Source organism: Melospiza melodia, chromosome 1 (assembly GCF_035770615.1).
Source record: "Melospiza melodia melodia isolate bMelMel2 chromosome 1, bMelMel2.pri, whole genome shotgun sequence".
Taxonomy (NCBI): domain Eukaryota; kingdom Metazoa; phylum Chordata; class Aves; order Passeriformes; family Passerellidae; genus Melospiza; species Melospiza melodia.
In genome coordinates this window covers 39354577-39375742 of record NC_086194.1, presented here as the reverse complement: position 1 = coordinate 39375742, position 21166 = coordinate 39354577, and the positions used below count along the sequence as shown (strand labels likewise).

Here is a 21166-nt window from a genome sequence, read left to right as displayed (position 1 = left end):
ACTGCTTTTCTTTGTCTCTTTTTGAGGAGGGAATTTCTTCCATGTTTTCACAAACAGCTTGTTCTTGGTTATTTTAGCTACTGTGTTTCTGTCTAAAATCACCCAAAATCAATGATTCAGAAATACTTCTATAGGAATATTTTTCTTCTAAAAGCACAGCATCATGCGTTCATTTCTACCTTACAGCCTTCTAAATCTAAAATAGCTTTAAGGTATAATCACAGCTATAAGCCCAGCATCTGAATACATCCAAGAAAGTAACACATTTCACCTCTCTAGTACTTATTATCAGCAAGAGCTTTAAAACATCACAAGTGTAGGCAGCAAACCACAAACATTACTGAAACTGAGAAGCAAAGCCATCCAGTAACTTAAAATGCAGACTGTGCAATCATAAAACACTTAAGGAAAGAAATTCTGAATTGAATATTTTAGAAAAAGAATGGTACATTATTTCATTTCTAGAGTGGATCAATATAGGAAAAACTGGATGTAAAAGTCACATTGGCTGCAAATATGTAGCTTCCTTTCTTCCTTGAACTGTCACTTTACAAACATAGATTGGTCTTTCAGACTTCATCTAGTGAAATGCCATCTCTCTGCCAATCTTGGTCTACAGTTTTTATTGTGCTGCTACAACTTAACATTCACATCCTTAAATATTAAGTTTATCAGCCCTGCGACTGCAAAGTAGCAATCTTAAAATGCATAACCCTTATGAACTAATAAAAATCAAAACAAAGAACAAATACCGCCTTTTAATTTATTCTCAACTTAAAAGTACTTGGAGACTAAAATAATTGTATTTTTAATTCTCTGGAAAAAATAAGGAAGTCATTGTGCATTTGATTCTTGAACATCATTGTTGGAATTTCTGCAGAAAAATAATGGTTCCTTTTTCCTGCTATCTGCTAAATACAAAATGTGAATTATCTAAGCCCATGTGAATCTTCTGAAAGAAGGACTCTAACCAAAAGTCTCCCTAAGTCTTCTTAATAACACTTGATAAAAATTGTTCACAAGGATGTGGATCAGGCTTTCCAGCTGCCCTCCCAGGAAGCTGTTGTATCATGGGTCTGAAATTGTTCAGGACAGAGATACTGATTCTTCACAGACTCTTTTCTAAGGACTTACTGTAAATACAGTTCTGATCAGATTGAGACAAGCAAATGGTTCCCTTTCCTTCAGCAGTAACAGAGGTTAAAAACTCATCCTCAAGTTCTCTAAAGAGTGTACAATCTGGTACTGAACAGATCATTTCATTCTTCACTACTCAAAGGCATTTCAGCGTGAACCCATTCCCACCCATGGACAGACAACTAAATACACATTCAGTCCCACTGACACGAGCTGAGGCTTGGATCTCATCACCAAACACGCGCATTAAGTTCCCTCACTGAACATACGCTTTCTGAATGGGGACTCAGTCAATTCATACATCAAGATGCTGGAAACAGAAGGGCACATTTGCTACATGAATGATGAGATAATGAAGATGCTGAAACATTACAAAAATACCACAAGCAGAGTTTCTGTCCTGAAGCAGACAATGGCCAAGGTCCTAGCGCAGGTTCTGCTGTGCACTTCTTGGGACTCCTCCAGGTAAAACCACTTTCTGTAAGACCAAGCTCTTGGCTTGGTAGAAGTCTCACTCCTGTGCAAGCAGTACCAACTATAGAATAAAGAACTAGCAATAAACTAGGTGAAACATATTGGTCAAATTTTCAACCATTCAGACAACAATTTCTTAGACAACAAAAATGGCAACTTGTCAGCATGAGTTTTCTTTCTTACACTTAAAAGACAAAACACTCCCACCACCTTCAATTTTCAGGTAAAGCCTAATATTACAGATGAACTTCCTATCACAGTGAAACATCCTGACACCTAACTGCAGGATCTTTTAATGAAACAAACAACAAAGGGATATAGTGCTCCTAGTTTTCCGTTAAAAAAAGGAAAAAGCTGATTTCATCTGCAGGGAGTCAGCTACACTAAAAGTACCTAAAAACTAACTGGTGTCCATAGTTCTATAAATCAGGTTTAAGGAAAAGAGACAAGTGAAAAAGCAACCACTGAAGTGTTTGCAGAAAAATTTGGATGGCACTGCTCAGGGACGTCAGTTTTACCAAAAGTAAAAAATTATTTGAAAAGGAGAAGTTTTGTTACTTTGGAAGGAAAAACACTTTTGCATAGGTAATACACAAACTTTTAATAGGCCTAGTGCGATCCAAAACTTAAGGGTTTCCTCTGTTTTATGTATTATAAAGTTAAGGTTAGTTTTATTTATGTTTTGTCTCTGGTGCAGAGCAACAGCTCACAACCAGAACAGGTCTGTTGGTCAAGGCCATTTTCACACCTTAGGACAATGGCTTTGGTCTAATCAAAAGGAAATGCTGCTTCCTAACATGACAAACTATCTTTTTTGACATAACAGACAGAACCGTTGCTTCTCTCTGAGCTCAATCTTTATTTCATCGTCACTCTTATCAGATCAGTGCTGGTGGCAATACATCAAATGCTTAGAATTTCAATGAAATTGCCATTACAAAGGCTTTCAGGGGTTTGCAAATTTTCTCTGGGCACAGAGCAAGACTGGGGTATGCAGCAGTCCATCCCACATTCCCTGCTCTCCTGATTTCCCAGTGTGATCAGAGCAGGCTCTATGCTCACCATCTCATCCTGGCATTTCGTGTTTTTGAGTGTCACCCACTGGCTGGCTCCATATTTTGTAGCAACTTGGAAAGGTCAGCAGCCAGTTAGCAGCTATAAGTTGATAATAAAACTATACATACATACATATATGGTTCAACCACCTATGAAGTATTTTCATGTTAGTCATTGTTATGAACAATACAAATTATTTATAAGTTAGTTATATAAACAATATATGCTTATACTAAAATACATCCAAAAATACACATAAAGACACACAAATACAACATACAATATAACTCTCAGCATTTTCTTACTACATGTAATCACATTGATAGTCAAATGAAGCCAAAAATTGAAATGTCACATACTGGGTATTTGATCTTTTAAAAAAATCACATCTTGATGGTGCCTCCAGTAATTCTCTACATAACTTTACCCATTTTTGTTCTTTTCAAAAAGCCCTTCCTCTTTTCCTTTAACACAATGTTAAAATTTATCCAATTTCAGTACCTGGTACCAGTGAGCTGACTTTGCAGGAGTACCTTACTGACAGCTCATCTCTTACACATATGTACTGCTCTGCAAACAAATACAGCCAGAGGATGCTGAACCAGTTTTCTGAAGCTACCATTCCAGAAACACTACAAACAGCTAAGAAAAATATGGCTGCATCATTTTTAACAAAACAATATGGAACCTGATCCAATGCATTAATGGTCCATAATGCTATTGAACAAGACTACAAGAGAGACACTTTACTTGCAGTTGCTTGTCAGACAATTACTCTCTGCTACTGTAATACTTCATGTGCATACTTCCAAGGAAGACTCATGAACGCACAGGTTCATTAAGGGAATGAGAGAATCGATTGTAAAATGGAAAAGGCCGAGTGAGGGCATATTTCAAAGAGATGAATATGGTACACTCCATTATGTTGTAATCAGCCTCTCTCTTTCATCCTAAGAACTGTAATAGTCTATCCTAATTTTCAAGGAAAAAAAAAATTCTCACTGCCTGCATCATACCTTCATCCCAAATACAGTGAGGAATTCAAATGTGCTGCAGGCAGTTTCCATTTACTATGGTCTTTGGAGCAGACGGTATTGATGTTGCTGACCATTTTTCTCCTTAATAAGAAAAACATTCAAATGCTACTAATATTGCTGCCTTGGCAAACCACATTTTATAGATGGGACTTGCCCTGTACATGACACATAGAACATCAATCAAGGCTGAATTTTATTTCAATTTATTATGGTTGCTGTCTAAATGAAAAAATGCTTATATCGTTAAAATGTCTTACAATATAAATGTGCAAATGATGTAATCACCCATTTTGTGAGAAAATTCTGATTTTGATTAAAAATATCTACAGTTGAACATCTAAATATTTAATAAATGTGGAACAAAAAAAACACAAGCGCATTAAGAAACCACAGTAATTGATATCTGGTGTAACATCATGGTTTTATGCTTGATAGCTTTTATCTTTAGAAGATGAGTTTATAAGGTCTTCTTTTAAAATAGTCAGAGCTGTTTTTTTCTTCAAATCATTGAGAATAAATTACTTCAATCTTGACTTCGTTCAAGACCTCACATTGTGGTTTTTTTCAAGTTATCATTTATCACAGTTTGCTTGCTATAGCCAGCTGTCTCCAGACTGAACCTGGCGGCCTGCAAAAGCCCTGCAAGCCTTCCAGATACACAGCTCTGGGCACCACATAATTGCCAAGGGGCAGAAAACAGCACCTTGTAAGAAGAGAGCTGTACTCAATTCTGTAATTGACTGGAATTCACAAACCTGTCCCAGCTACTGAGACAGAATTTAAGGCTTGGCAGAGTCCCACTGGCACGCACCACATGGGACATCCCCAGGAGCTGGCTGGGATGCTGGCTCTCCCAGCTGCTGCCTCCAGCATGGCACAAAGCCACACACCCAACATCATGTCCCTGCCGCAGAGAGCACTGCAGATCATCAGGTCAACTCAATGGCAGTGAAAATGCATTAAACTCTCATATTCTCTCTCTATCGTCAGCATACCGCTATTATATAAATACAGTACTCCCCCATTCTTGAACAGCCAGCTCCTTCTGTTGTGTTTATTTGACAATACTCTAAAGTCCAGAGCCTAAATGCAATGCATCAAAGAATAATAAACTGTTACAGAAGTTCACAAGCACATTGAAGACCAGAAAGTAAATCCAGTTTCTACCAGAAAATGAGAGTTGGCAGACTGTCAAGCAACTGATTCTGAGCCCACCTGGAGTACTGTGGGCAGCTCAATGGTCCCCAGTAGAAGAAGGAGGATATGAGGGCTGAAGCACCTCTCCTGAAATGACAGGCTGAGACAGCTGAGGTTGTTCAACCTGGAGAAGATGAGGCTCCACAGAGATCTTAGAGCATCTTCCAGTACATAAAGGTGGCCTACAAGATGGATGGAGAGGAACTTTCTACAAGACTTCCATGTGGTGACAGGACAAAGGGTGATGACTTTAAACTGAAAGAAGGTAGATTTAAATCAGAGGAAGAAATTCTTAACTGTGAGGATGGAAGAAAAAGACGAGGAAAATGAAAACCTCACAAAAACACTCTCCTCCTCCTCCCCCCTAAATTCCCAATACAATACATCTTCCAAAATCACCAATTCTGGGTCCAGCACCACCCTTTAGAATGCTCAACTTCCAGTTCCTTAAGAGGAGAGGGAGTCCTTCCATGTGTCGTGGTGGCCTTTTCCGTCCTTGTTCCGGTGCTCTCACCACCGAACAAGAATCAGGGCTGCTTCCAGGGTTGTCTTTTTAAGGATGCTTTGTCCAGTTCCAGAAAAGCACAGTCTTTCACCTTTGGGACATCTGTCCCCCCCATATTTTATATACCCCCTGGGGCCGAGGGGTACCCACACTGAATCTTCTTTGGCACAGGGACATTTCTCCCCCTGGACTCAGTCTCTGTATGACACGGAAACATGGCTCTGCCCATGGCTACACAAAAGAGTCCAGCATAAAATGCCACTCCATCTTCTCCATTTTTCCAACATTTCTCACTCTCTCTCTCTCTGGTCCAGACCTTCATCACTCGTCTAGGAAGGGTTAATGTTCTGTAAGGTTTTCATTGTCCCAGAAGGGTTAAAAACTCCTCCAAGCATCTGGACTCCTGGCTGCACACCCCCCCCCATCTCCTCAGCCGGGCTGCCTGCTGCCAGCACACGTTTACTAAATTTCAAGGTAACAGCCACAAACACAGGCTGCCCTCTCTCTCTGTCTGTCTCTAAGGGGGGGGGGAACAGGCTGCCCATTGCTTCCCGGCATTTCTTTACTTCTTCCTTCCACCCTTGGCGGGGGGGGGCCAGGCCTACCTCTCCCGGGCCGGGCCGCATGGCTTTTCCCCTCCCCCCGCCCAGCCAGCAACTGGGCCGGGGGAGAGACCCAACTCCTTCCCGCTGGAAATCCAAAGAGCAACTGCCAGGGGGAGAGCCCTGCTTTTACCCTGTGTTCTCAGAGGTGGATCCAATGCCCAGTGGTTGGGCCAGATGGCAATATTCAAATCTGAGCACTCATTGGCCCTATCTACAGCATCCCAGAAATCCTGTTTCCGGGTCAAACCATGACAACTGCAAAGGCAGTGGTTCAGCTGTATTGAAGATGTGGTGAGCAAATGTAGTACAGCTACACACTGCTGCCTTTGTCACGCACAAGTCCCAGCATCTTTCACGAGAGGGAAACTTCTTGAAGGTTTTTGCCTTGCACAGAATTTTATCATAGCCAAGAACTGAGGATCAATTTCAGTTTGGCCTTTAAAGAAGAAAAAAAAGGATAAATAACTGTAAATGAAAGAAGTGTATGAGAGAGCGACATGACAGATAAGTGGACTTTCACAACATTGTATATTGTAAAGTTTGCCAGAGTGTATTGAAAGAAGAGTCAGTATCCTGATTAAATCACATCCTGCTGCAGCTGTCCAACTTCATAGCTAAAGTACTCATATTAACTCCATTAAAAAATTACAGAAGGAAATACAAAATATTATTAAAAGTATGTTGGCTTTGTGCTTTTTCTCAGATTTAATAAAAGATAAAATGCTCCCAACTTTAAAGAGTGATTTTTTGTGTGTGTATTCACACCCTGGAGGCCACAAAGCAGTTGTCCTATGGAAATCCTACAAAATCTAAACTTTACTGTACGTTTCTGATAGACGTTTTAGACAAGAAAGGAAGGATATTTTAGCATTTATGGAGCTGGCCTGACATTTAGGGGATTTCAATTTAATTTCCTTGTCTGCAAGACTTCCTTCATAATCCCAGACAAAGTTAATCATTTTCCTTTCCCTAGTTTCTCATCTTCAAAATGGAGCAGACCATTAAAGTACTTGAATCATGCAAGTTTTGAAAGACAAAAAAATATTGTTTTCTTTTCCATTTTTATTTTTCCATGGTTAGAAATTTACCTGAAAGCTCAATCTTCAAAGGCTCCAATTGTATGCTATTTTGTTCTCAAAATCAACAAAACACACTATTTATAAGTAAAACACTTTGTATGTTGCAGATCTTTGTCACTGGAGAGTCTTCCATTTTAAAATGCCTGCTCTGCGATAAGAAAAGATATTGAAGAATGAGCACTGGGAAAGTTAATAAACAAAATGCATTCATGGCCCATTACTTCAAATAACTTTACTATATAAATAGTCCACTCATCAAATAATGGCCTCAATTAACATTTAATTCTCAGACAATGCATTTGTAATGTACTGCAGGGATTAAAAGTTCTGCATGAATATCACTATCCTGGAAGTGCCACTACTCACAAGAGGAGTACTGACATATTTTCCACTTGATTAAAAACAGCTTCTAGTCTTTCCTCACACTGCTTCTCTACTAGACCTCCTGGTCCTAGAAGGACCAAAAGAAAATATATTCTCTACATAGGAGCTCCCAATTTTGATGAAGACAATCAGCCTTGCTTTTAAAATCCATAAGCACACTAATGCAGCGTTACTATAGAGGAGAAAACCAAGCAGGCCCTTTGATTTTGTTAAGAAAGCAAGTGATGAAAATTCCCTCATGTAATGCATGCTTCAATCCTTTTTACAAGGTGGAACAAAGCAAGCTTTTCACAGAATATTCTCAGTTGGAAGGGACCCACAAGGATCACTTGAGTCCAACTCCTGACTCTGCTCAGGACACCCCAAGTGTCACACCCTGTGCCTGAGAGCACTGTGCAAACACTTCTGGAACTCTGTCAGGCTTGGTGCTGTGACCTGGAGAGCTTGTGCCCAACCCTCCAGTGCCCAACCACCCTTTGGTGAAAAACCTTTTTTCTAATATCCAACCTAAACCTCCCCCGATACAACTTCAGGACATTCTCACAGGTCTGGTCACTGGTCACCACAGAGAAGAGATCAGGTCAAAATAAAAAAAAAAAATTTAAAAAAAAAGTTAGCACTGCCACCCCCAGGAGCAAACATGAGGACAAGACCAAAGCAACAATGGAAGAGCCTGGCATTATTTGGACACTGAGACAGTTATAAGCTTTACAAGAACCGCAGAGATGCCTGGATACTTGCTACTTGGTATATCTAAATGTGAAAGACCTCCCTTCACTCAGCCTTCTTGCTGCTAATGGTGAAAGAGAGTATCTTTGTAGTATGTGGTTGCTTTTATACTGCAACACAATGACTGAGCCTTGACGAGAAGATAACCAAGTCAATTACTCGAACACCAACAAAACACATTCTAACAATGACTGCCACATTCATGATGTCATTTTCAAAACTGACTCCAGTACATTCAGATTTTTTTTGTGTCCTGTGGGTTTGACCTGAATCCTAATGAAATTAACTGCTAGAAGAAACCAAGCCAGTACAAGCTACCAGATTTCAAGGCATGATGCAAAATCTGCTGAAAAAGTCAACAGATTCTTCTACTAGAAGCCAAAAAGGAGGAAGGCTAGAAAGCTCCTGGAAATCTAAAATGAACCTCGTTGTGCTTTGATGGTGAAGTGACAGAATAAATAAATAAAAAATATTAAGATCTAACTTACAACAGAGATCTAAATATAAAATCCTGCCAACACCCATTATTCTCAAAATGTATTTTAAGTCACGTTAGGACTTCTGCCCGTGGGTTCATCTAAGGCACAAAAAAAACCCCAAAACAATTCAGTGAAAATGAAATATTCAAAAAAATAAAACTGCTTCTCAGCCATTATTTTCCTCACAAGTATTGTCTTACTTTAAATTTACTGCTAATACAGTATGTTAGCAGTTGTCCTTAATAAGCTCTGCATACATCCAAGAAAAGTGCACACACTGACAAAGATGCTTCTAGTTTTGCACAACACATGGCTTTTTTTATACGGTATGTTCTCTCTTGAAAACTACTCCCTCACAAAATGAAAATTCAGCAGAAACTCTAATAGCTTTCATATTTCAGTCTAATAGGTAGCATGGCATTGCACTGCCACCCACCTTTGCTACAATATTGCACAGCACATTTAACAGACATTTGCTTCCTTCACTCAGTCCTTATGCGCAGCTTCTGCAGGACCTTAGTATTAACATTTAAGAGAGTCTATGAGCATAAAGCACATTTATGAACACCTGCTAGAACATTTTATTTGCCTTAAGAGTTTTATTATAACTGTTAAATTTTCTTGCTATGCTTTATGGGCCAAATCCTGGTCCAGTTTTAGCCTCAACTCCCTTTGACTTCAACAGCACGCAGACTTGATTGTATGTGGGTTTCCATACCAATTCAATACAGCTTTAAAGAAAATGGGATCACTGGTAAGCACAATACTGGATAGAAAAAGCCAGCACTTAGCAACTCTAAATATCCACTGAACACAGCCTTCAAATGCAATTAAATAAACAAATAAACCCCACACTCCCAAGTCTGTAATCTCCACGCTGCATTACAAAACCCAACCCACACTGAGGCTAGAAGTACAAGGTATACAGGTCAGGTATCCCATCCACAAACAGCTTGGTGGGATGTACTACCACCAATTACTCCCTCTCAGGTCACTCACTGATGCTCCTGCCACCAAAATTTGGTTGTCTGTATGAAAGCCATCAAAGGCCAGAATGCAGCCACGTCATGTTGGTCACCTCCTATGACACATCCAGTCACAGCCCTCTTCAACAACACCAGATCAGCTGGAACCAACCATGCAGAGCCAGAAGTTGCAGCTGATGAACAAGAGCCCAGGGAAGATGTTCCAGAGGATACCCTGCCAGAAGTCTGGCTGTTCCAAAGATGTTCTCTACAAGTGATCTTCTTCTTTACCATCTTACTGGAGATGTTCCTAACACCCCCGTGAGACTGAACATGACTATACAGAAGCAACACAGCTCCTCATATCTCAGAGAAAAATAATAACAGAGGATGACAGGAAATCCACATGGAACTCCTCTAAGAAAATTTAACCACATTTGAAATGACTTAAGAGTTTACTTTTCCCACTGTTGTTAAAAGTTCAAAAATACTAAGATAGCTAGCAAAGAATAGATGATATGGCAATGCCACATCTGTTTCACAAAAGCCTGACAGTAAATGCTAGATTCAAAGCACACTATTAAGCCCCCCAAAATTCAAGCAATTATAAAAATGAAATTATAGACACAATGATGAATGACGACAAACGAAACGTTAACAGATCTAGCACCATACAAAAAAATATTGATTTTCTCTGATTACTACTTAGGTGATCAGAGTGTATGAGGTCCTAGTTGCCTGCTTGCTCTAGATTTTATTAATGCTTCAATATCAGACACCCAATTTGGAAATCAATGCTTACTTCATCATTTTTCTCTGAAGGATCCTATTATTCACAATTGATTTAACAGAAATGAAAGGCTTACCATTAACAAGACCCAGCTGCTGACACTTCTTAGATGAATTATTGAACTTCTAAGAGTGAATTAACTTAACCATCACCAAGACTTATTGTCTGATGTTTCTCATACCAAAGTCAGTGTATTTATAATTACAGAACCAAGTGGTAGAAAGTAACTCCTTTGCTGCCTCCTCCAACACCATACACCCCAAGTAAAAATTTGGCTTTGTAAAGATAAAAATATGAGTTTTGCACCAAATTCAGTCAGTTGGAGCTTAGTCTCTAACTGCCTTTCGACACCCTGAATCTTCATTTATTTCTAAAACTCATAGGTCATTTCAAGGTTCAGAAAGAAGAAATCCAATTTATGGCAAGTTACATCTTCTGTCAATGAGATTACTACAGTCAAAGCTCCCTAGGGCTGCTCATGCCCTGCCAGAAAGCCTACAGAAGACTATTATTAATTCCCTTTAGGTACAAAATGAAGAACCACCTTATGAATTGAGATAAAAGTAAAAAATATTACGCTAGTGCAAGTAGAAGCAGTACTACCAGTCCATGGCAAAAGCAGTGTAAATGTACAAAGCAAGAGTTTAAAACCTGCCATCTCAGCCACAGGGCTGTCTCTGCTCAGAACATAAATTCATCATGCCCATTTTCCAGTCTAAGAAGGACTATGCACCACCCAAGGTGAATTCAATTCCTCAAGTAAGAGCTTTGGCTCTGCTGAATGAAAAGTTCAAAACCAAAAAAAGAGCTGGAAGGTTTGGAAGGGCAGATGATCACACCAGCCTCTGTTGCATGAATATGTTATCCTATGCAATTCCCAAGCAGGTACACCACTAATAATGCTCTTCACAAGTCATCCTTGAGAAGTGGCAATAAAGCCCTGAGTGCCAACACACTGCCCAGCTGCACTGACCCACAAACACATTAGTGTCAAGAGCACAGAGCTGTGCTAGGCAATATGATATCCTTCAGCCACTGACAGAAGAACCACAGCTGCCTGGTGACGCAGGCAGAACAACTGCTCAGCTGCCAGAACAAGTGAACATTTCGGGTCTTGGTAGACTTTTGGCTAATCTCTACTACCTGGCTGAATAAGCCATCAAAATGCTAGAATGGCACCTGCTTTCCCCTTTAGCATTTATCACACTTACAGAGGTCAGCTTATGGTTATACTTACCTCTGCAACTGCTCTGAAGACTTCAGCACAAGACCAAGTTCAGACTCCAGATGCAACACATTCGGGAAGTCTTCTGGATTAATAACACAGTTTTTTGCCTCCTTTTTGTTTCCACAGAATAGTGAGATAACAGACCTGCTTATCCTTTTCACACAAGCTGAAAGTCAACAACTGTCCAAAATCACTAGGGCCCCTTCTCAAACCTCTCAGCGGATTTGAGTGCTTTCACACTGCTAGAGGCAAAACATCTGGGCCTTTTTTACCAGGGTTACTGTGTGAGGAAGACAGTCTTGGAGCAAACCAATCACTTTTTGAATACTGTATTTCCCTCCCAACCCCTGTTTTAACCCCTATCTTACTGAAACTAATCTGAAAATTCTGGTTCAGACATCGGACAAACACTTTGAAAATTAAGAAAAAGGGGAAGGAAAGAAGCTTCATAGACAGAGTCTCCAAGATCATAGGAGATCATTTCCATTTTTATCATTTCCATTATCATTTTCCATTAGGAAAACAGACCAAAATCATAAATTATGATTATTTTTAAAATATTAAAGTATTAAAAATTTTCAGTCTGCCTCTTCTCTAAAGAATAACACTTTTAAAATGGAAGGTGGTTGGCCATAACTGAAACCTGCTTTAATTTGAGATCTGCATAAAACATCTCAGCAAGTAGGTTGTCTTTTTTTTAAAAAAGACATGGACCTTGGCAGATTTCCTGCTTTTCTTACACTCATTTCTTCCAGTACTTCCCACATTGTGAAATAACTCTTAATGCTATAAAGACAGTGCAGACTGCAAAAATTGGTCCTAGTGGTTCCAATGGGAGTGACGTGGCCAGAATTTGGCATTCAACAAAGTTTCCATTTCTACATAGGTTTCATTTATTTTTCAGTTTAAAAATAACACCATATTTTGGCATGTAACTAGAGCTGCTCCTGCAATTCAGAAGAAATAACACTGCTGGCAAGCGTCAAATCTGTTCCAAGACAAAAAACTGTGTTGGCAGAACTTTTTCTAAAAGTTCTTTTTGACTAGAGGCAGAATTCAACACCAGCATAAATGGAGAAACTTCAGTGAAAACAGTTATGTTACACATTAAGTTTATATAATGCAAATATATTTAGCTGACATGGAATTTAAATTCTTTTGAACCAATTCTGTTTATCTTCTACACGTACATAATAACTTAGCACCAAATTCTATAATCATTCTTCTGTGAATACTCTTTTCCCTCCTACATAAATGGTACTGTGCTATTTACAAAGTACCACAACCATGCCACACATTTTTTTAACGTAAGAGTTATCCAATTAGGATGTGGTGAAATTAAAGCTGCAAGATCTATATTCCTGCATCAATTACAGGCACAGAAGAAAATAACATAAATCTGACATTTCACAACTTCTGAGGGTTTGATTTTGCAACCTACTTTCTAAAATACCTTTTTTGCACGTCATACCCAAGGATTTTTTTAGAACATGAATACAGTTAACCAATGTGCAGCGGTGCTTCATCAACACAGATCACAGCAAGATTTGACTCCCAACTCCATTGTAGCACAGACAACAATGAAACCATTCAAGTACCAAGACAAAGATGCTCATACCCCTTGGATATTCAGGATTTGGCTGGTTGATGGATGGGACAAAGTACTTATAAGGAAACCTGTACTATTCTAGATTAACTGTTGAGAAAAAGTGAATTGAGTTCTTCTTGCCAGAGAGATGGAGAAAGTTACATGACAGTGGCAACAGGCTGCTTCAATTCTCTTGAAGAAAAAGCAATACAAAGCTTAAACATGTAGATATTTCTAAAGCCAAGTTCTAAGCACGGCTTGCTCACTGTACCCTAAATACAGTTGACTTAACTCTAAATACAGTTGTGTGAGTATTGCATTGAACATCTTCGGTGTTTTGCCTTTTTGTCAAACTATGCTTTTTTTTAGATTTTGTTATACTGTCACTGAAAAAGAAAATATAAAGAAATGTAGACTGAATTTATTTACCTTCAGATTCTTAAGCATTTGTATCTTAAGCATTGGATATTGTATATCCAATGCACCACAATTCATGAACTGCTTCACAGAATTCAACCAAGCACAACTAACACACCTTTAAAGGTCCCTTCCAACCCAAACTATCTTATGATTTGAAACACTTGATTGTACGAGTCAGTCTGCCTACGTGTAAAGTATCTTTTCAATAAAATATACCACTCTAGATGTCCATTGACTTAAAACTATTCAACAAATAAAAAGAAAGGTAAGAGGTGATACTTATGTGCAGACCACAAAATAATGCAGTTAATTTCACCACCAATATAATTAATACAATGACCAGATAAGTACAGTTAGAACTCCAAATAAACTTAATATGCTTTATATGTAAGTAAAAACTAAATAGAACATGAACTAAACTTGAGGTCTAGAATTCCAACCAGTAGTCTCATTGAGAATAAATTACACAAAATTTTCAGCATAGTGTGCCTAAGAATTGATGTCACAAAAATCAGACCTTCAGAAATTTAAGGCAAATTTGCCACCAAGGAAAACACATCAATCATCTTTTTATTTCCACTGTAGAAATGTACTACAGGTGTTTCAGAAAGACTTTGATTTTCAAAAATAAGTGGTCTGTTTCTTTCCATACATTACCAAGTCTAACAGAGGCACATTTTTATTTAGGCTAAATCATGCCTTATGGGATACACTTAGGAGGAGGAAAAGAGGACATACAACTGGCATTTGAGACATATTGCCAGTACAAAGCTGCCAAAAGCACACAGCAGGGAGCATGTTTTGGCTATCCATGAGCAGAATAAGCATGCACTCCTTAACCACTGCCAGCTGGCATTTGTTTCCAAATAGAGAATGCTCACTAGGCAGTTTGGAGACTGGACATACTCCTAACCTTAACTATGCTCCCATAAAAATGTGATGCTGAGATACCTCATTAACCATGCCTCTCTCTTAGCTGACTGCCAAATGAGAGAGACAGAATGACAAACAAAAAGGATACATTTCTCCCTCTGCACAAAAAAGCACTTAAAGTATATCCTAACATACTCAAGTACTTACAGTAGAAGAAAGATTTTAAGAGTGTTGGAAGAAAATTCTGCCAGAATCTCAAAAAGCAGAAACACTGCCGCGCTCTATTGTACATAGATAGAAAAAGTGAAATCCAGAGGCACAGAGTAACAAGAAAACACAGCAATGTATAGAAAGAGTGGCTGGCGCTGTGATTATAAACTGCACTACCATGTTTAATACAACCTCCAGCACTCCTCACAACAGACGCTCCCTGCTTTATGTGCTGGGGCAGATTTGTGGGTAGAAGATTAATGTCCCCCTCCATCTGTTAATGACTATATAGGTCCCTTGGGCTTTGCACCAAGGGTACTTTGCCCTTAGGATGGAACAAGAAATGGGAATCTGTGTTTGTTACAACATGCACTTACTATTTCCAGCAACACTAGCAATTGCTAGGTGTGTATATTATTTCAACTTTATCTACCAAAACCATATTTTATCATGGTAGCTCAACTGTGGTTCCAAGTAGATTTTCAAAGAGATCAGTTAAAAGGAGAACAAACCAACAGGAGTGGGGGGGGGCACTTTTCACTTTCAAAGTGCTTTCCTGACACATAGAGCCTGCATCAGTATTTGCCCTGTAAGTGCTCTATTCATTTAACTTTGCACTAGAATTTCAAAGTGAGTCCACTTTTTGGATTTCCCTTTCTCTGTCGCTGATATCCTGCTGTCATGGACCAAGCAACTCGTGAGGAAGAAATGTACCAGACTGCCATGCAAAGGAGAGGGCACTAATTAAAGTCTTCATTTCCTTCAGGGGGTTCTGAGAGTGGATTTTAACTTACCCCTGTTAACTGTACCTTTCCTCCTGAGACCTGGAGGCAAGTCAGAAGCAGCTTGACACCAGCACAGTCTTCGTGGACCTAAGCCAGTTTGATATCCTGGAAGAATACAGGGAAAGAACTGTTACAAAAATGATGTTCTGAAGGAATGAGGCAAACATAGTCACCACTAGAACCATGATACTCAGAGCAAAATCAGAGAAAATCTTAACAGTATCTCCAATATCCATAAATGAGAAATCAAAACCAGAGCGTTGCTTCACTAAAATCTCCAAATGTGGTGTCTCAGGTTTGTTTCATGCTTCCTTTCTTCCTTTTCCCACCCCTATCAATTGCAACACTGACCTCAATTCCATCTCAAGGAAGAAATAGTTGCCCCTGTCAAAATTCCCTGTGAGCACCAAAGGGAATTCCAGGGGCAGCCAACCATGTTTACATTAACACCAAGCATATTTAATAAACTTCTCCCTGTTTACTCAACTCAACTTTGGAAAAAGCTGGAACACCTCTGCAGCTGAACCATCCACACAAGAATATTCTACCCTCTTTTTGAAAAAGGGAGATGCAATTTCAGCACATGACCTCTACCAATCCTTTTGATCCAACTGGGCACTGTTTCTCACAAACCATTCCTGCCCAACAAGAAAAGCAGGACAAGACCATAGTCAAAAGGGGAAAAGAGAAAAGAAAGAAAAACGGAGAAGAAATTGCTCTGTACTGTCCATCATCTTCAGCAGAGAATTTCCTGGTCTCAAATGCTACCAGAGTGAAGAACCTGCAGCCACAAAAGACAATTTTTTCCCTCTATATCAGCAGCGGTACAAAACAATGAGTGTTGATACTAACAAAGGGCTCTGCCTGTCTAGGCCTTAGTACTCATAGTATTACTCTGAAAACACTTCTCTACTGGCTTCCCAAATAAGAAAATACTCCAAATCTAAAATACACACTTAATGTGGTTAAAATTCATTGTAAAACACAACCAAAACATCCAGCCTGATTTGTATATATTTTGTTTCTGTAACGCAATATTGTTAGAATCAACAGAGTTGCTCCCAGATTTCTCATCTGAATCTAGTGATATTTAGCCTTTTTCTTAAGCTTCCTTAAGAAGGCATCATTCCACCTTTCATTTGAAAATTAAAGGAATCATCTTTTCCTTTAATCTTTGTACAATAGAGGAAAACGCATTCTGAGTATGATTTAAATACACAGAGCAGGTAAAAGGGATTCAATGCTAATATTTCTTGATTAAGTTCTTCTCAGGTCCTTTTGGAAGTCTGACTTAGAGACAAAAAGTTTGAAACTCAATGCTAAAAAAATAATAAAATATATAGAGTTAAGAATATTAAAGACAAAAGCAAAAGGAAGGTAAGGGACAGAGCAAAGAGCTGCAGTTTCCCTTTCCTGAAGGGAGTACAAGATAACACAAGATAACACATCTCCTTCTGAGCAACAGCTTGCTTTCCTTAATGTGCCTCCTCAAGTGCCATCCTATGGCCTGCACTGGTAGGCAGCCCCTGGAGAGAAAAGCCACTGAAGTCTGTGCATCCTACAGAGCACGGACAGCAATCATTCAAGCTTTTATATAAGCCCCCTGTACCTCTGCAGAAAGGCTGCTCTCAATCTGGCCTCCAGAGAAAATGCAGCAGCCTAGATTGATAACATCTACTCACCCTGCTGCTGATTAGACAGAGACTGTCTCTGACAGACTTTCTCAACAGCTGAACAGGAGTGTTTAGTCACAGCTAACACATCTAGCTCAACCACTGGGAAAACACATTTAATGTCAATTGCAAAAAAAACCCCCAAACATATCTGTTTGGGGGAAGAGCAGGGGAGTTACTGTTGCTTATTTGTGGAGAAGAAGGGAGGAATGTATCATGTCTGCACACATACACAGACTTATGTCACACATGGGTACGGGATAACAAATACAGCTTGTTCTCCACTACAGAATTTTCCACTTTGAACATATAGACATCAATATACAAAGTTCATGTTATTTCAGTGAGATACCTTTTGAATGAATAACGCTGGCAAGATGACAATTCATGTACCACACATTCTTTGGTCATCACTAACTCAAGGACAAATTGAAGTCTGAAGGCCAAATCTATGGGGATTTCTGGTGACATCACTAAGACCTCACACAGATGCCTGAGACAAGTAGTGCTGGTATTTTGCCCACCTTTGCACCAAATTAGTTCTGAGAAATGACTCAAAAAACAAACAGTCAAACATGATGCCACAAGTAACAAGAGTGAGCTCCATCAACAAGAGTACTCTCATCACATCAGGAACAAAGGACATGTGAACAATCAATCTTAGAAAGTTTCAGTAGCCATTCTGTCAGGGAAAAAAAAAACAACCCAACAACCCAATATTTCTTTATCAAAGTATAAGAGTTATCAAATTTAGTATGTTATATACCTTGCCAGACTTGTGAAGAACTCACCAACAGTACCCACAGCCAAGTCCAGCAAAGACTACCACTTGACCTGTGTCACATTTATTTTTCAGAGTTATTCTCAACACACAGCAGCAAGGCTGTGACTAGTCGAGGCAGCAGCAGCACTTTGCCCCACAGTTTAAACTGCTCCTTTGCAGGTGTTCTTTATCCATTTTTATTCAAAATTAGCTTGGCCACGAGTACTACACAAAGGGCTCCTCTGATCCCACAAACAGTTCTTTTGTCCTAGGAATATAATTTAAAAGACTATTTAGAATAACTTTTACAATACTTATTTTCTCTGCAGGAAATCTTCTCACAGAATCAGAATAATTTAGGCTGAAAAGGACCTCTAGAGGCCATGTCCTCCAATTCCCAGTCAAAGCAGTGCTGATCTCAAAGTTAGAACAAGTTGATCAGAGTCTTGTCCAGTCATGTTTCTAAATCTCCAAGGTCAAATCTCACAACCTTCACAGACCTCTGGTCAGAGTTTAACTATTCTGATTGTTAATTCTTTTTCCTTATGCCCAGTCAGAATTGCTCTGTTTCTATATGCAACAACTGCACCTCACCCTTGCTCTGTACACCTCAGAAAAGAGCACTGTTCTCTGTTCCAAAACAGACTATTAGGAAATGGAAGGCAAAAATTCACCTTCATCTTCTAATCTCCAGGCTGGAAAAACCCAGATCCCTCAGCATCTCCCTGTATGATGTGTACTCCAGACACCAACTGAAACAAGGTGGCTGCTCCAGATTAAAACTCTTTAAATTATTTATGAAAATGTAACAAAGCCTTTCACATATCTCACCTGCGTCATACAACATTACTTTACAGGTCCCCTGAGGCAGACAGGACCATTGGTACCTTACTTTCTGATCCCAAACAAAGCTCTGAGGACAACCTCAGAGGAGCAGCAAGCATAAAGGATTTGATAAGATGATGCACAGAGTGGCATCTCAGATCACCTAAACACTCTGGAACAGCACTTTTTTAAGAGTACAAAGAAAAAAAAATCAACATTTAAAAGAAGTTTAATGTGGTTTAGAATATAGCTATAGAGCTTCCTGCAGTTGACCCCAGAAAAATAAAAGACATGTGATGTGTAACTTCCTTTGACTTTTCTTTGAACTCTTGATAGAAGTTCCTGCTTTAAAGAGCAGGATTTTTTATTAATTGCTTTTACAATTTTCATTAATATTTCCAATAGTACCTAACACTAAAATATCTGCATGCACCAATTCCATGGGTTAGAACACCCTCTCAAAGAAAAACAGTTTCTAATCTTTATTTTGAGATAGGGTGCACTGCATTACTTGGATGAAATGAGCAATACCCGCCCCTCACTTGACCCTGTTAATTCCAAAGCATTTGCAGAGAATCTAGACATAGGTCAAAACAGATACAAGAAAAAGGATACATAAGAAAAAGATCTGTTACCCTGAGTTACTGAGAGCACAATTCCATGCATGGCAGCACAAAGCCTGCCCTCACAGGGCATGAATCAGGTTTCATTCAGAGACCCAAGGAAGTCAGCTTTCTATACAACTTCATAGGATGTTCCCCATATGCAAGAATGGTTTTAATAAAGATTTTATTTATTATTTATTTAGAGCTTGTCATCTATTACTTGGCTACATATTGCTGCCACAGGGAGAAGCTTTTCATATCTGCCTAGATAAGACCTAAAACCTCTGAAATCATGACTGCCAAACACTCCAACAATCAGCAGCCCCAGATCTTAAGATTAAGCTGTGGAAGTTCAAAACCTGTACCCTTAGCAGATGCAACAGGTCCACCCAAGAACATAACATGCATTAACACTGAAAAATAGCTGTGAAACTATTTATACAGACAAACACACCTGTATACTCATTTGTGCATACTGTTGGCAGAATTGTGCATATTACACACATGCCCCATACTACACACATGACCTTCAGCAATTTAAGAACAGTAGCAAACAGCAGTGTCTGCAATATTCTGCATTCATGATGGAAAAGCCATGGCAAACACGCCAGAGCTGTCACACGGTGATGGCACCTCCAGAGAGGGGCACGAACACACACACTGGCACAGGACTCAACTCAGCTCTGAAGTTTCCACATGACCTGGAAAGGTTTTGCCATCACCTATGTAAGAAAAAGAACAAAACCCACTCTATGTGCAAAGCTTTTTAATGCCTCCACAACTGGCACTTTCACATCTCCAGGTTGGGGTTTTCTCCCCTCCTTTCATCCTATCCTCTCCATTCAGCTTATGTAGAGACCACCTCCAGAGTGCCATGCTAATTAGCAACAGCTTGCACTCTTTATTAAAACTAAAAATAACCCCAAAAAAACTAGTGAAAAGAAAAACTGAATGAGCACATATGCATTTCATTATTTCAGTAATATTGGTGTTATTTTAATTATACTTAAATAATTTTAATTGTGATCTGAGCAGCAGACTAGCTATAATTGCTGAAAAATAGAGTTATAAATGAAACATAAGGTCTATTGCCTTACAGACTTGTTATAAAGTGCTACAAAAATATATATGTCTGTAACCAAAACTAACAATAATAAGCTCACTGTGTAAGGACAAAACAAAGAGGTGAACAGTAGAGGAACGTTCAGCTGGTGTAACAAATGAATCCAAAACCTACAAAGTATAACTTCAACAAACTAAACAAAAATTTAATAAAATTAAGTTCTTTTTACTTTCACTTACATGAGTAGGTCCTAAAAAGAGGGGAAAAAAGATTCTTTACAGTTCTACAAATTTTCTGTATTTCCAGTACTTCATTGGCTTTTTCACAATGGGCCTTATTCTGTTTCCTTATGTCTGTACTTCCTGGATGTTCAGCATTCACCAATCTACCTTGAATACAAGCTAAACTATAGATTACAGAAAATGAGAAGTTCAGTGACTCTTCCAGTCTGAAAGATTTTCCCAGTACTGTAGCAAACAGAATACTGCACATTGCTTTGTTGGAGGGGAAATATGATTTAACTGACATTTCATCAGTGTCTTGGGAGTCAAAGACCATCTCCTATAATATTGAATATTTAATTAGAACACAGCCTACAAATAAGAAAATATTGGCCATAATTTTCCCCAGTATCTTGCCTAAGCTGTAACAATAGTTTGCACTTGCAATATTCACCGCAGTAGACTCCATTATTAT

At 39.0% G+C, this 21166-nt stretch overlaps 1 protein-coding gene across 2 annotated transcripts in view; it reads right to left on the bottom strand.

The window, feature by feature from the left end:
* The window catches only part of RARB (retinoic acid receptor beta), a 313198-nt gene extending 297552 nt beyond the window's left edge, over positions 1-15646 (bottom strand). Inside the window, exon 1 of one of the 2 annotated variants that reach the window (XM_063154628.1) lies at positions 15551-15646. The gene's annotated coding sequence lies outside the window, so the exon portion shown is untranslated. The remainder of the gene's footprint in view (positions 1-15550) is intronic. The other variant, XM_063154663.1, reaches the window with a different exon arrangement.
* Between the last annotated feature and the right edge of the window lie 5520 nt (positions 15647-21166).